Source organism: Vespula vulgaris, chromosome 17, assembly GCF_905475345.1.
Source record: "Vespula vulgaris chromosome 17, iyVesVulg1.1, whole genome shotgun sequence".
NCBI lineage: Eukaryota > Metazoa > Arthropoda > Insecta > Hymenoptera > Vespidae > Vespula > Vespula vulgaris.
The window spans coordinates 428947-441042 of record NC_066602.1 but is presented as its reverse complement, the minus strand read 5'-3'; the positions used below and the strand labels follow the sequence as shown (position 1 = coordinate 441042).

The window sequence follows — 12096 nt, the reverse complement described above, 5'->3', positions numbered from 1 at the left end:
GATCTAAACGTGGCCTTAATATTTCATATATTATTTAAAACTATTCCGATTTTAAAGTACTTCGAATAATATTTTTTTTCACTATTATATCGAAAAACGTTCAATGTTTCAATCGTCGCAGCAACTTTAATCCTTTTGCAATATAAACAACCCTTCCATTTCTTTTCGATTCTCCGTTGACCAAGGTCCTGCTTACAACGTCGAACGGCTCTTCGAAAAATCTTTTTGAGCACAGTCGACTGTATCCCCTAGCTAGAACCCACTTCGATCCTTTGAGAACGGGATATTCCGTCTCTTCACATTACCATACGAATGAAATATTCGAAAACAGCGCCATATTAATCTCGTCAAGGTTCGTAGCCATTACCGCTATAAATTTTTTCTTGTTCTTCCTGCTTTATTTTAGTCACATAATGTGCAGGATATGGATCTTTCCGGATGAGTTAAAGTCAAGGACGATTTTTCGAAACGAAATATCTTGCCTTCGAGTCTAACACGCTGCTTTGTAGTATCTCTAGGAAGTACTAAAAAGTTTCGGAAGATGTTGATAAACTTAGATAGTACAATATTTTCGACCGATAATGTGTGATTCAATCTATGTTTTCCATGCATGAGATATGTCTATATGTACTTCTTTTTTTCTTCTTTTTGAATTCGATCTGTAATTTAAAGCGCCATTACCACCGATGAACTGTAACACAAAACTGAATATGTTAAAGTACAGTTTGTTACTTCTCATACTGATCAATTTGGCAAAATGTCATATAATTTTTATTAAGACATAAAGGAATTGGAAAAAAATTATTTTTTGCACGAATAACATTCCTTGCCGCAGTTTTTCTGAAGGGAATCAGAAATGTGTGTATTAACATGCACAAAATATTATTATTATGAGAGAATATCAATAATATAATTAATTGCTTTTCATTAAATATTAATCCTTTCTAGAGAGCGATCAATAAACATGAAGCAAAAGCGTTTATCTCAATATGTATTCGTGCAATATGAATTATTTCATATGGTAGTTAAAAAGGGATACTAATAATATGTCGATTTAAAAGGGATTAGTCGAGAAATTCATTTATTCCCAATCGATATACACTGCAGTCTTGACGGCCCGTTTGACAGCGTAATAGGAAATATTGATTGACTTGCGCAGAAGCGTATTAAAACGAAATACGAATAAGAGAAAAAGACGATATAACGAAAAAAAAAAAAAAACAGCAAAGATGACAAAAGATTTTTTCTGAGACCATATTCTTTATTACTGCGTAATAAAGGAAAAGGAATGATAGTTTCAAGAGATAAAAAAAAAGGAAAAATTAATTCGTATTGATTGTCATTTTTAAACATACAAATAAGAAAAAAGTTAATTGTCACTCGTCAACATCCGTTAGTTAAGTACAAATTGTAAACTATAAAGAAAAAAAGAAAAGAAGAAGAAAAAGAAAGAAAGGTAAGATGTCGAATTAAAAGAGCTTGTTAGAGAAGTTCCTTCCTCTTAATTAATTCCTCTTAATTTCATCTTTGACCTTTCTGTTTGTGAATGCAATTAAGGAGAGCAAAACGTAATAACCTTGTCTGCTCGGCAACCGCTCGAACGTTAGCTATAAGGATGGTAATTTATTGCGCAAACATTGTCCTACGATTCACATCACATTATAAATCATAACTTTGAAACCAACTAATGCGTTACAATGATATTCGGTTTATATGAATTTGTAGACATGGAGGATCGTATATTTATGCAAAAAAATTAAAATTTTGTCCTTCATAATTTTCTACGTTGCCTATGATAAATGTTGAATGAATACTCCTCCCACATTATAATCCCTCGCATTACATATGAAATCTCTTTTTTTGCTGGATGTCATTACTATCACTTCCATCGTTTTCTTAGCGATTAATATTTTTTATTTCTAACGTATCCGTATAAATGTCTATGTGGAATTCCTCTTCGGTATTACTTATGACTCGAAACTTACCCGTCCTTGTAAATTTTGCCACTCTCATAATGAAAAAGAAATACGTAAGTAAACTGAATGGAAGACTTAAATTGTATATTACGAAATCACGAAACGATATACACCAAAAGAATATTACTTTTCTGATTTTCTGACTTATTAGTTCTGGGATCTATCTAAGAAGATAATATCAGGAAACAAAGAAATATGACGAAAGATTTTCTCCACATAGAAGTTTTTTATTATTGTACAATTAATGCTTCGATATCTTGAGCAATATGCACTTGTTTACAAGAAAAGAAGATAATATTTAGAGGAATATGAAAGTAGTTATAACCTCCGACGAGAAAATTTTTTTACGACAGATTTTACAATAAAAATTACATAGTAAGAAAATTATAATATCATTAATATCTAATAATATTAGAACGCTACTTTTGAGTATAACTTGAAATTACGAAAGAAGAAATATTACAAATTTCGTATATGTATTTATGATTAATTTCATAGCAAATACAATTGATAATTACAATAATTATAACTATTGTAATAATTATTACAACAATTATTCATAATAATTAATTATATTATAAATAATACAATTAAAAGCATAATTAAAAAATTTGAACTTATGTAACTATAATTAATACATAATTTTATAATAAATACATAATTATTTATATAATTTTAATTAAAAAAAATACAATTTTACATGATAATTTCGATTAAGAATGAAACGAATAATTGTCGATTGCATTACAAGATTCCAAGATTTATGAGATAATTTCTCATTTACGTAGAGGAAATGAAAACTGGAGAGGGGAATTTTTTATGAACAAGGTAGGAAGCATGGTCTTATAACGTGACAACGGTTTATTAGTTAATTAATTTCGCCGGGGAAAGTCATTCCTTCGGTGGTTTTCGAACTAGTAATACACGAGTGAGTGCCATACGTGAAATATGCCCGATGTGTATATAAGTCATACATCCGAAAGAACACCTTTACAAGCAATTGAAACGGCAGAAACAATTTCATCATTCTCACTCGTCATACTCTTACGCCATCAATAATCTTTAAATTTAGTAGTTGCCGTTTGCATCAGAATTATTACAACGTTACATTTCTAAATTATAGCAATGAAACTGATTCTCTTGATTCATATCATTATAATTATTATTTTGTTGTAGCAATAGAAGTTACTGTAGCACTTAAATGGCATCATCTGACTTATCTTCCGTACAATTTTATACAATTAAAATGAACGAATAGCATTGATAAGTCTTAACTAATCTACGAATTTTTACTTGTTTTAAATATATACGAAAGAAAATAGAAGGCGAAAGCAATTCCTACAACTGATAATAATTACACAGGAGCCGAATTTACGGATATCTTGATTATAACACTTGTGTATAAAAATTGTAGTCCAATCTATTTTCCAAAAATGAAGATATCAATCAAACATGTAAAAAAGTGATTATTCAGTATCAAATCTACCTCTATATTACCATCATGTTGCAATACATCAATATAAGAAGATTTAAGAGTACTTAATCTAAGAGGAATAGCTAAGTCTCCTTTTTTTGGTTAGATTTTCGGATTGCTTCTTGAACGACTCTTCCGACCTCGCAGTCCAATGCGCTAAAAGATGAAATTCATATAGAAAATTGGAAACGATATGTGACAAATTACTTATATCTGATCTTTTCATACCTCGTTTATAAAAATCCGGTATTAAAATCGATGGTTACTGTAGTAATGCGCAAATAATGGTGCCACGTTGTTTGCATACACCGCAGAATTAGGTGCTTCTCTCGCGAATTTGTGTTTCATATGGCGTGGAAGATTTGAATTGAATTCACTTATAAATGGAAATACTTTAATGGAACTACTTCATAAAATCTATGTAAAAATTCAATAAATTATTATAAAATATACCTATGATAGAGATTTTGTATTCCTCATTACATTTTACAATTAAACATAAATCTTATCTCTAAAACATCTTACCTTTCGGCAAACACAGCCTTTGTACTATCCATGTAGAATTTATGGTCGGAAGAACAGGAAGTACCGACATAAATATGTTGCACTTTGGATGTCGAATATTTCTTTACCACGATGAGCGTAGTTGAAATTCGTGTATCTTCTTTGGAATTAAACTCAAATGTAAGTCAATTGGACTCCTTTGCAATACTGCAAGACTATTGCAACTGCACCTCTAAAATAATTTTAAATTCCTAAGTTAGTAAAGACTCATGATAGACATTCAATTGTTCATCTAATTGTGTAGGTAACAAAGATAAATCTATTTACGCGCCTTTAAGTGATATAAAGTATCTTTTCCGAAAGCAACAAATTATAACTATGATGGTATTGATCAGGAAAATCAGTTTCATTTCGATAAAATATAATTGAAATTTTATAATAAGTCACATATTAATGACTACTGATAAATTTACCTTATATTGATAACATAAACAGAAGACTAGTGAGAACGAAGAAATTGTTTCCACCGCCTGAACCGCTTGTTAAACTACCCTTAGGAACGTATGATTTATAGACATTGGGAATATTTATTGTACGTCACTTGCTCACGTATTGCTAGTTCGACACCCACCGAAGGAATGACGTAAAGCTTTTTCGCCGTCCTCAGCCAGACGATATTCATCCCCCGCTCGTTGCTATGGTTGCTTATCATGGCGTCAAAGAGTAGGCCCTCTGCAAAGGGTTATTACGTTTCAAATAGAATAATCAATATTTCCTATTATATGTTCGAAAGAAGAGAAAAGGTCATAAACTGAGAGGAAATGCATTTCTCTATTGATCTCTATTAACTACCATATGAAATAATCCACATTGCATAACAGAATATTGTAACAAGCGCTTCTGCTTTAGTTTTATTGATTCTTCTCTACCAAAGATTCACATTCCATGAAACGACATACTTTTATCGATATTCTCTCACAATAAAAATTTCTTCCGGGCGTTAATATACATATTTTTTTTGGTCAAAATAATAATATCGTATGTGTAATGATCAGGTTGAGAAGTATCTGTTTTTTCATTATGATCCTTATATACAGTACCTTACATGAACAAATACATTTGTATGAAAATAGTTTCGTCAAGAAGCCTTCGTCAAAAAAATATTCTTCATCTATCGTGGAATATCAAGCAAATGACTTTCGAAGTTGTCGGGTGTTATGATCTAAAACGTTGTGCTTGAACATTTTTAGTCTTTTGTTACAATTCTCCAGAGGTGACGTGATATGACGCTTAATATTATATTATTATAACTCGAATTTAGAGAAAAGAAGAAAAGAAAAATGTATCTATATATCTTATGCGCGGACACTCAATTACATAGTATCGATCGGCGGAATTCTACTATCTAAAATTATCAACGATTTCCAAAACACTTTTAATGCTTCTTGACGATACTCTCAATCAACGCACTGGGTTTGGAAGGAACGCGTTTCCCTTTCAAACATAATCCCTTTCTTTACGTGATCCGTAATATTGTGTTTTATTCCGCCTTCATTATGTAATCGAGATTGACCAGGAATAAGAGGAAGAAAAAGCCCAAATGTTTATAGTGCAGGTGACGACGAACCTTGCAAGATTAATATGGCATTGTTTTACAAATAATCATTCGAATGTTGGTACGACGAGACGGAATATATGTTATTGAAAGTTTCCAAAGATAAGTGGCCTTAGCTACTAGATATAAGCGAGTGTGGTGGGAGAGATTTATCGAACGGCTGTTCGCCGTTGCAAAGGGAATCTGGATTGAAGTGGAATTAAAATGGTACTCAGGCTAACATTGGTACTGGTTTAACATTGAAAATGATTAAATCTCCATGTACGATCAAAAGATTCACCATTTTTCGGGATAATGGTGTAGCCCGGGAACACTTTTAAATTATGCGATAAATATTCAGAGTAAGTTTACCTCACCGTGTCATCGTTATATCGTCAATTTAAATAATTAATCAACATAATTAAAAAGAGACGAAGCGTTTGGTTGAATGTTTCTAAATTGTTTGTCGGAATATTCACGTCATGTACTTAAAAATAACATATAAAGAACATTTTTCAGAAATGTAGGTATATGGACGAATTAATTTACTGCCTAGCGCAAATACATTTCGATTGGGATTTAATGAAAAAGCATGTACACATTGCGTTCTTCCAAACGTTTCGTCAAGTACCTTCATGGTAATCGATTTTTTATTACCCCCCTCCATGTAGCAATGCTCTTGAGTTCGCTCATGCGCGCTAGTTCATGTGGGCGGGATTACGTGTGCGGTTCTGTAGGCGTGCACGTGTACATCTCCTTCCTTATTTTGACAAGAAGAAAGGTATTTTTTCATTTGTTTTCCTCTCATAAAACCAAGCAGACAATTCGACAATACGGTTAGTAAGGTATTTATATTACCTATTAGCTGCCTTACTGAATGTGCAAATCGATGTATCACGACTAATTTAGTTCTTTCATACGAACGAGTACGTTCTCCTAAAAATTTATTCCCGACTGGAAATTTCGAAGTATAATCCATTTATATTTCGAATAATAAAATATTTCCTATACTACGCTTCAAACTATTTACTTCCTCGGGAAATATTATCTTTCTCGGTTCGTGTAACCGTATAACCGAGTATAGAAACGACTTCATTATACTTCTAGTAATATAATATGACAAATTTACTTGGCATTTTTCTAATATTTACTCGAATGATTAAATATCTCCATAAGCGTACATATAATAAACATTTACATAATACTTCCCCCAATATAGTATAGATCTATTATATTGTTTTCTTACTATCGTTGTTCGATCAAACGCTCGACTTCGTTCAAAGTAAAAGTTATAAATGTTGTGGAAAGATAGCTACTCCTTGAGATAATCTTTTTTTTTTAAATATAATTTTGGAAGACTCCTTTTCTTGATAATGTCGACATTCTCTTCACGATAATTATATAAATATGAATAAATATGTACCAAATAGAAGGTCTTCCTTGAAAAGTAGATAAACCAAATTCGATGCTTACAAAGTAAAATAATCACAAGGGAGAGATGAGGTATATAGAATGACCGATAAGCGGAATCGAATGGCAAAAGGAAGGATAAAACCAAAAAGAAATTTCCCCTTGTGAAATTATCTATCCATTATTACTGGTAACATTGTGATGAGGTTACCACGGATGACATAAAATCTCGTTAATATCTGCAAAATAGTGGTGGCCGAAATAAATGGTAAAAAAATTTAATATGATCATTGAATTTATTGTGTTCTTTAAAGAGTAATACAAGCTGTTGATTCTGACTCTAGTAGTCATCCATGCAGGTTCTAGGAACTTCAGAAGGTGGAACGATATATAAGCACCCCCCCAGGTACAATAATGGACTATATCGTCTATATCATTTTAAACAACACTCTCGATAAGATACGGCCTATTTTAATGTTTCTTTTCTTCAATTATCATTACCTCTATTCATTATTCAGCGGGATCATTATTGTTTTTATACAGTCAGTCCTGTAAGACGTAATTATAAATAGAGCAGGATAAAACAATTTTCACTTAGAACTTTGTAAGTTCATTACATATTGTTTGAAGTTAGCTTGGCGAAAAAATTATATAAAATTTTTCCTTATATTTGCTATGTGCATGAAAGAAGTTTTCATTATACTTTTCAGACGGCAGATAGATTCTCTACATACATATATATAAATGTGTGTGTGTGTGTGTGTGCGCGTGTGTATACACATATTCGTTTAAATATTACGAAGATCGTAACGCGCGAGGAACATGAAATAATTTTAACCTAATATCTCAACAATTTCTAATTTTAATCTCAGAGTGGTTGCATCTGAATTGCGTCGCTACGTATAATGTCAACAAAAACGAACCTTTGAATGAATTTAACGGTTATCTTCACTTTCCACAGCGGAGAACTTCAAACTTAATACTTTCGGTAATTTTAAATCCATTTGAACAAAATAGATGGACGAGAAGTTAAATAAACCACTGTTTTAGTAACATTCCGTTAAACGCCCCACGGGACACCTGCAAAGCAACAACTATTTTTAATTTATTTTCCGATAGACTTAAATTTTGAAATGGCGGTCGTTCGCTATCTGTAAAGTCGTAAAATGATTGATTTGGACAGTTACCGGATCAGTCATCCTTTCTACTCCGACGAGTAAACATCGAAGCTCTGTCGCAACCGCCTGCAAAGAATGAAGAAAATTACGAATGTGTATATAATGAAAAATATTAATTAAGTGTTTCTCTACGGTAATTGTAAAATATGTAATGAACCAGCGAAAATAGCAGTATCTCTCTCTATGAATAAACATAATTAAGCAAATTATTACTATGAAAGATATTAGAGGGTGAGATTCATGATAACTTTTAACCCGTAATATCATATCACTATTGATCGAATGAAATACACTTTTGTAATTACCCTAATTAATTAAAAAAGGAGACTGCTCAATATTAACATTCCAAGGTGATTTTATATTATTGCAAACATTTTACTAAGTATCCTTAATAATATATCGACGTATGCATCATTAGAATCAGAAGTGTTACAGATGTCTAATTTATGCAACATGATATGGGAAGCCAATCTGTAGGGTCATTGTTTCCAAAGCTATAAGAATACAATACGATCAAATTAGAAATTAAAAGCAGAATTTTCACAAAATTTGTTATTATAATTATTACACGCTGCTAATCAAGAAAATAAAAAATTACTTACAGGATATTGCCAGGAATAAATGCTCGTGGTAGCCTTTAATATTCCTCTTTAATGATTCCTTGAATTATGCGGTCCACTCTTCTTGACGTTTATATAAGGAATATCGACTGTTCGCAAAGTATGTGGTGACGCCGCATCGAAAACTATATCCTGGAAATAGACGGAAATATCAGTTTAACTTTATATAATTTTTACCTGTTTTTGAATAGTAAATAAAAGAGGAAATATATGAGCTGATTTTAAGCAGAATGTAATAATACTACTATTCTTCATAATGTATTACTATTCATTTATCGAAAGATAGTTCTGTAAGAACCCGTCAATTAAAAAAGGAGACTGTCAAATGTAACCATTCCAAGGGATATTCGTATTATCTAAATATTTCACTAAATTTTCGGACAGATAACCCCAATTATACTATTTTCTCTGTTTAATATTATACAATAATATATCCGAGACAAATTGCACCATGTAATATATAGTGTAAAATAATAATAAAAAACTATACAACTTTCTATGATGTATTATATAATATGCTATATATAGAACAGTAGAATTGAACAAAAAATTATATAAAATACAGTATAATACGTTAATATTAAACTATAAATATATAAAATACAAAAATGATTTAACTAACCGATAGCGTGTTGCTTAAAATGCTACAGATGGTTTCCATTATTCGGACTGGAGAGGCGCTTTTATATTACTCCGGTCCGTCCATCTTCAAAGCTCACGAGAACGTGCTTGCCGGGCGACTCGAAACAGAATGAACGGTTCATATTATTTCCGCGGATGGCTCGTAACCCCTCGTATAGTAAGTCGAGCATGCGCTGTTTGGTCCCACTCCCTCTCACATATATTCACGACGGTGGCACCCCCGATTATCTCTTCACAATGTTGACAATAACTTTGGATCAATATTACCGTAAAAGGGAAATTTCTTCTCGCCTTTATCTTTCTTTCCTCCTTTTGATCCCCTTTCCTCCTTTGATACCACTGTTCTTCATTCTCCATATTCATATCTTTTCGATCGTTTCACTGTGTCAAAATCGAATTGTGTTTACCTTCGTTCCGAGAGGAAATTTTTGTTTATATTGACTAATTCATATTTATTCACTTTTTGGGACAAAATGTCGACATTAACAAAAAAGTAGAATTCAAAATATCGTATTTAAACGAAATGGTAATCAATCTCATGGAGAATCTTCCTACGATATTTATAACTTATGTCGTGCACGATATTGATCGTTTGATCAAATAACGATGGCTAGAAGGAAATATAATAGATCTCTCCTGTGTTGGGGGAAATATTATGATAGTGTTACATTCAATATACTCGTATTTAGAAAAAAAAAATCTTTGGGATAGTACATTACGAAACTCCAAATATTATCTTACTAGAAATATAATATAATCCTCGCTTATCGAACGGAATAATTAAATCAGTATCGCGTCCATAGCTATGAAAAGATGTAGCCGAGTGATTAAAGGATACATTTAAATAGATAATTGAGTTATACAATCGTATCATCCAATTGTCTGATGCTGTTATTCGTTTGATAAGGGATAGACAAATGAAAAAATACCTGTCATGTTATCAAAATCAGATACGCGTGTTACGTTCACAGGACCGAGCCACTCATTCCCGTCCACCTGTACTGCTCCATCCAAGCGTGCCAAAGGACAATCAAGGATGGAGAGAAATAATACCTAATCGATTAAAACGAAGGTACTTGATACGTAGGGAGGATCGTAATATGCAGATGGATTTTCTTCAAATCCCAATCAAAACGTACTAACGAGAGAATCCTGACTACATAGCAAATTACATCGTTGAATTTACAATATTACACTAAAACGTTAATTAAATATTATTAATCTCTTTTAAGCAAACGAAGAGAATATTATGACAAGCACCTTAGAAGATTGATTCAACATATCATCAGTTTTTAATTTAAGCAAATGATTACTTAATTTAATTTGATGGAATAACGATGTCAATGTGACGTAAATATGGAACAAATCGGTAAATCCTTTAATCGTCCCTACAGGTTTAACCGTTTTGAAAATTTAATCATTTAAATCTACCTTAATTTTATTTCGACTTTTATGAGCTTATCCTGCAATTCATGATTAAACCTTCCATTCTCATAATCGTTTCTATTCTCGATATCATTTTCTGTTTTTTCCTTATTATTTTATTATCTCCGATAGGTCTCGACGATCCGTATAACTTCGATCTTAGGATACACCGTGTTAGAAAATTTCCGAAAGACGAACATCGTTTTGACTAGAATTAAATTTATCTGTGGAATCATCGTCGTCGAGATAAAATCTATCGTCTAATAAATCGTGTGCGAGCGTGGACGAATAATCTTTACACTCACCTTGGCCATCTTCATATCCTGTATCTCCTCCTTCTTCCTCTTCTTCTTCAAGATTGATTCGCAGATGTTCCTTTTCGGAATCATTCTTAATCGCCCCAAGTTTTTCCTTATCGTTGTCAATTTCACTCATGGCAATGAAATAAATATAGTTACGGTATATATAATTTCCTAAATAATTGCTATCAAAATAAACATAGTTCGATAAACAGGAACACAGTCGACGTTTTAATTGATCTTTATCTTACTTTCCCGGCTGCATTGAATTCTTTTGAGGGTTCAAAAAGATGGAATCTATAAAGATTCCGCGAAGTAATCTTCTTATATACGAAGGAACGTTCCTTCATTAGAGCAAAAATTCCACTTTGATCCACGATTCGCGTGCACCGTCTGATGTCTCTTCGACGAACTTTTCCGAACGCAATCGCTTATATCCTCTTACGAAGCTGCTTAGCTTTGGTTCCTTTGAAGGGATGTTCTCTCTGTAGCTTCGTGAAACTGTACTATATTAGACTCGAGCAGGTTCGTCGTCATGGCCATTATAACTTTTGTATTCATTCTTTCCCTTTCCGTTTAATATCGATCAGCTGACGAACACGGTATTGAACATGGTACCACGGGAAAGGCAGAGAAAAGGACGATGTTTCAAAAGGATATACCTTGTTGGTTATTCCAGCACGATAATATATGGTATTTCCTGAAGCATTGCAGAAGTTTTAGAAGTCGTTGATAATCTTAGATACTAGAATATCATCGACGGATAACGTGTAATTCAATGTGTACTTCCATGGTATATATGGATATGCTTTGTTTTTTTCACTTTTGAAAATTCGCGCTTTAACATAATGAATCGCTGCCCTGACGATGAACTGTAACAAAATACTGAAAATTTCAAAGAACGATTAGATACTTCACATGCAGATCACTTCGCCGATTATACCATTTTTTTATGATAAAATGAACAGGGAAAA

General features: G+C 32.3%; 2 long non-coding RNA genes across 3 annotated transcripts in view; one reads left to right on the top strand and one right to left on the bottom strand.

Annotated features, from left to right (window-relative positions):
* LOC127070163 (uncharacterized) overlaps positions 1-2670 on the top strand; it is a 52759-nt gene extending 50089 nt beyond the window's left edge. The window contains exon 6 of the long non-coding RNA XR_007784266.1: positions 407-2670. This is a non-coding gene — a long non-coding RNA (uncharacterized LOC127070163). The remainder of the gene's footprint in view (positions 1-406) is intronic.
* Positions 2530-12096, bottom strand: part of LOC127070170 (uncharacterized) — a 47814-nt gene continuing 38247 nt past the window's right edge. Inside the window, exons 1-8 of one of the 2 annotated variants that reach the window (XR_007784281.1) lie at positions 9379-9527; positions 8739-8888; positions 8146-8202; positions 7882-8038; positions 4428-4686; positions 3976-4186; positions 3679-3867; positions 2530-3606 (exon numbers count right to left, since the gene is read on the bottom strand). This is a non-coding gene — a long non-coding RNA (uncharacterized LOC127070170). Of the gene's footprint in view, positions 3607-3678; positions 3868-3975; positions 4187-4427; positions 4687-7881; positions 8039-8145; positions 8203-8738; positions 8889-9378; positions 9528-12096 lie in introns of those variants that run through there. The other variant, XR_007784282.1, reaches the window with a different exon arrangement.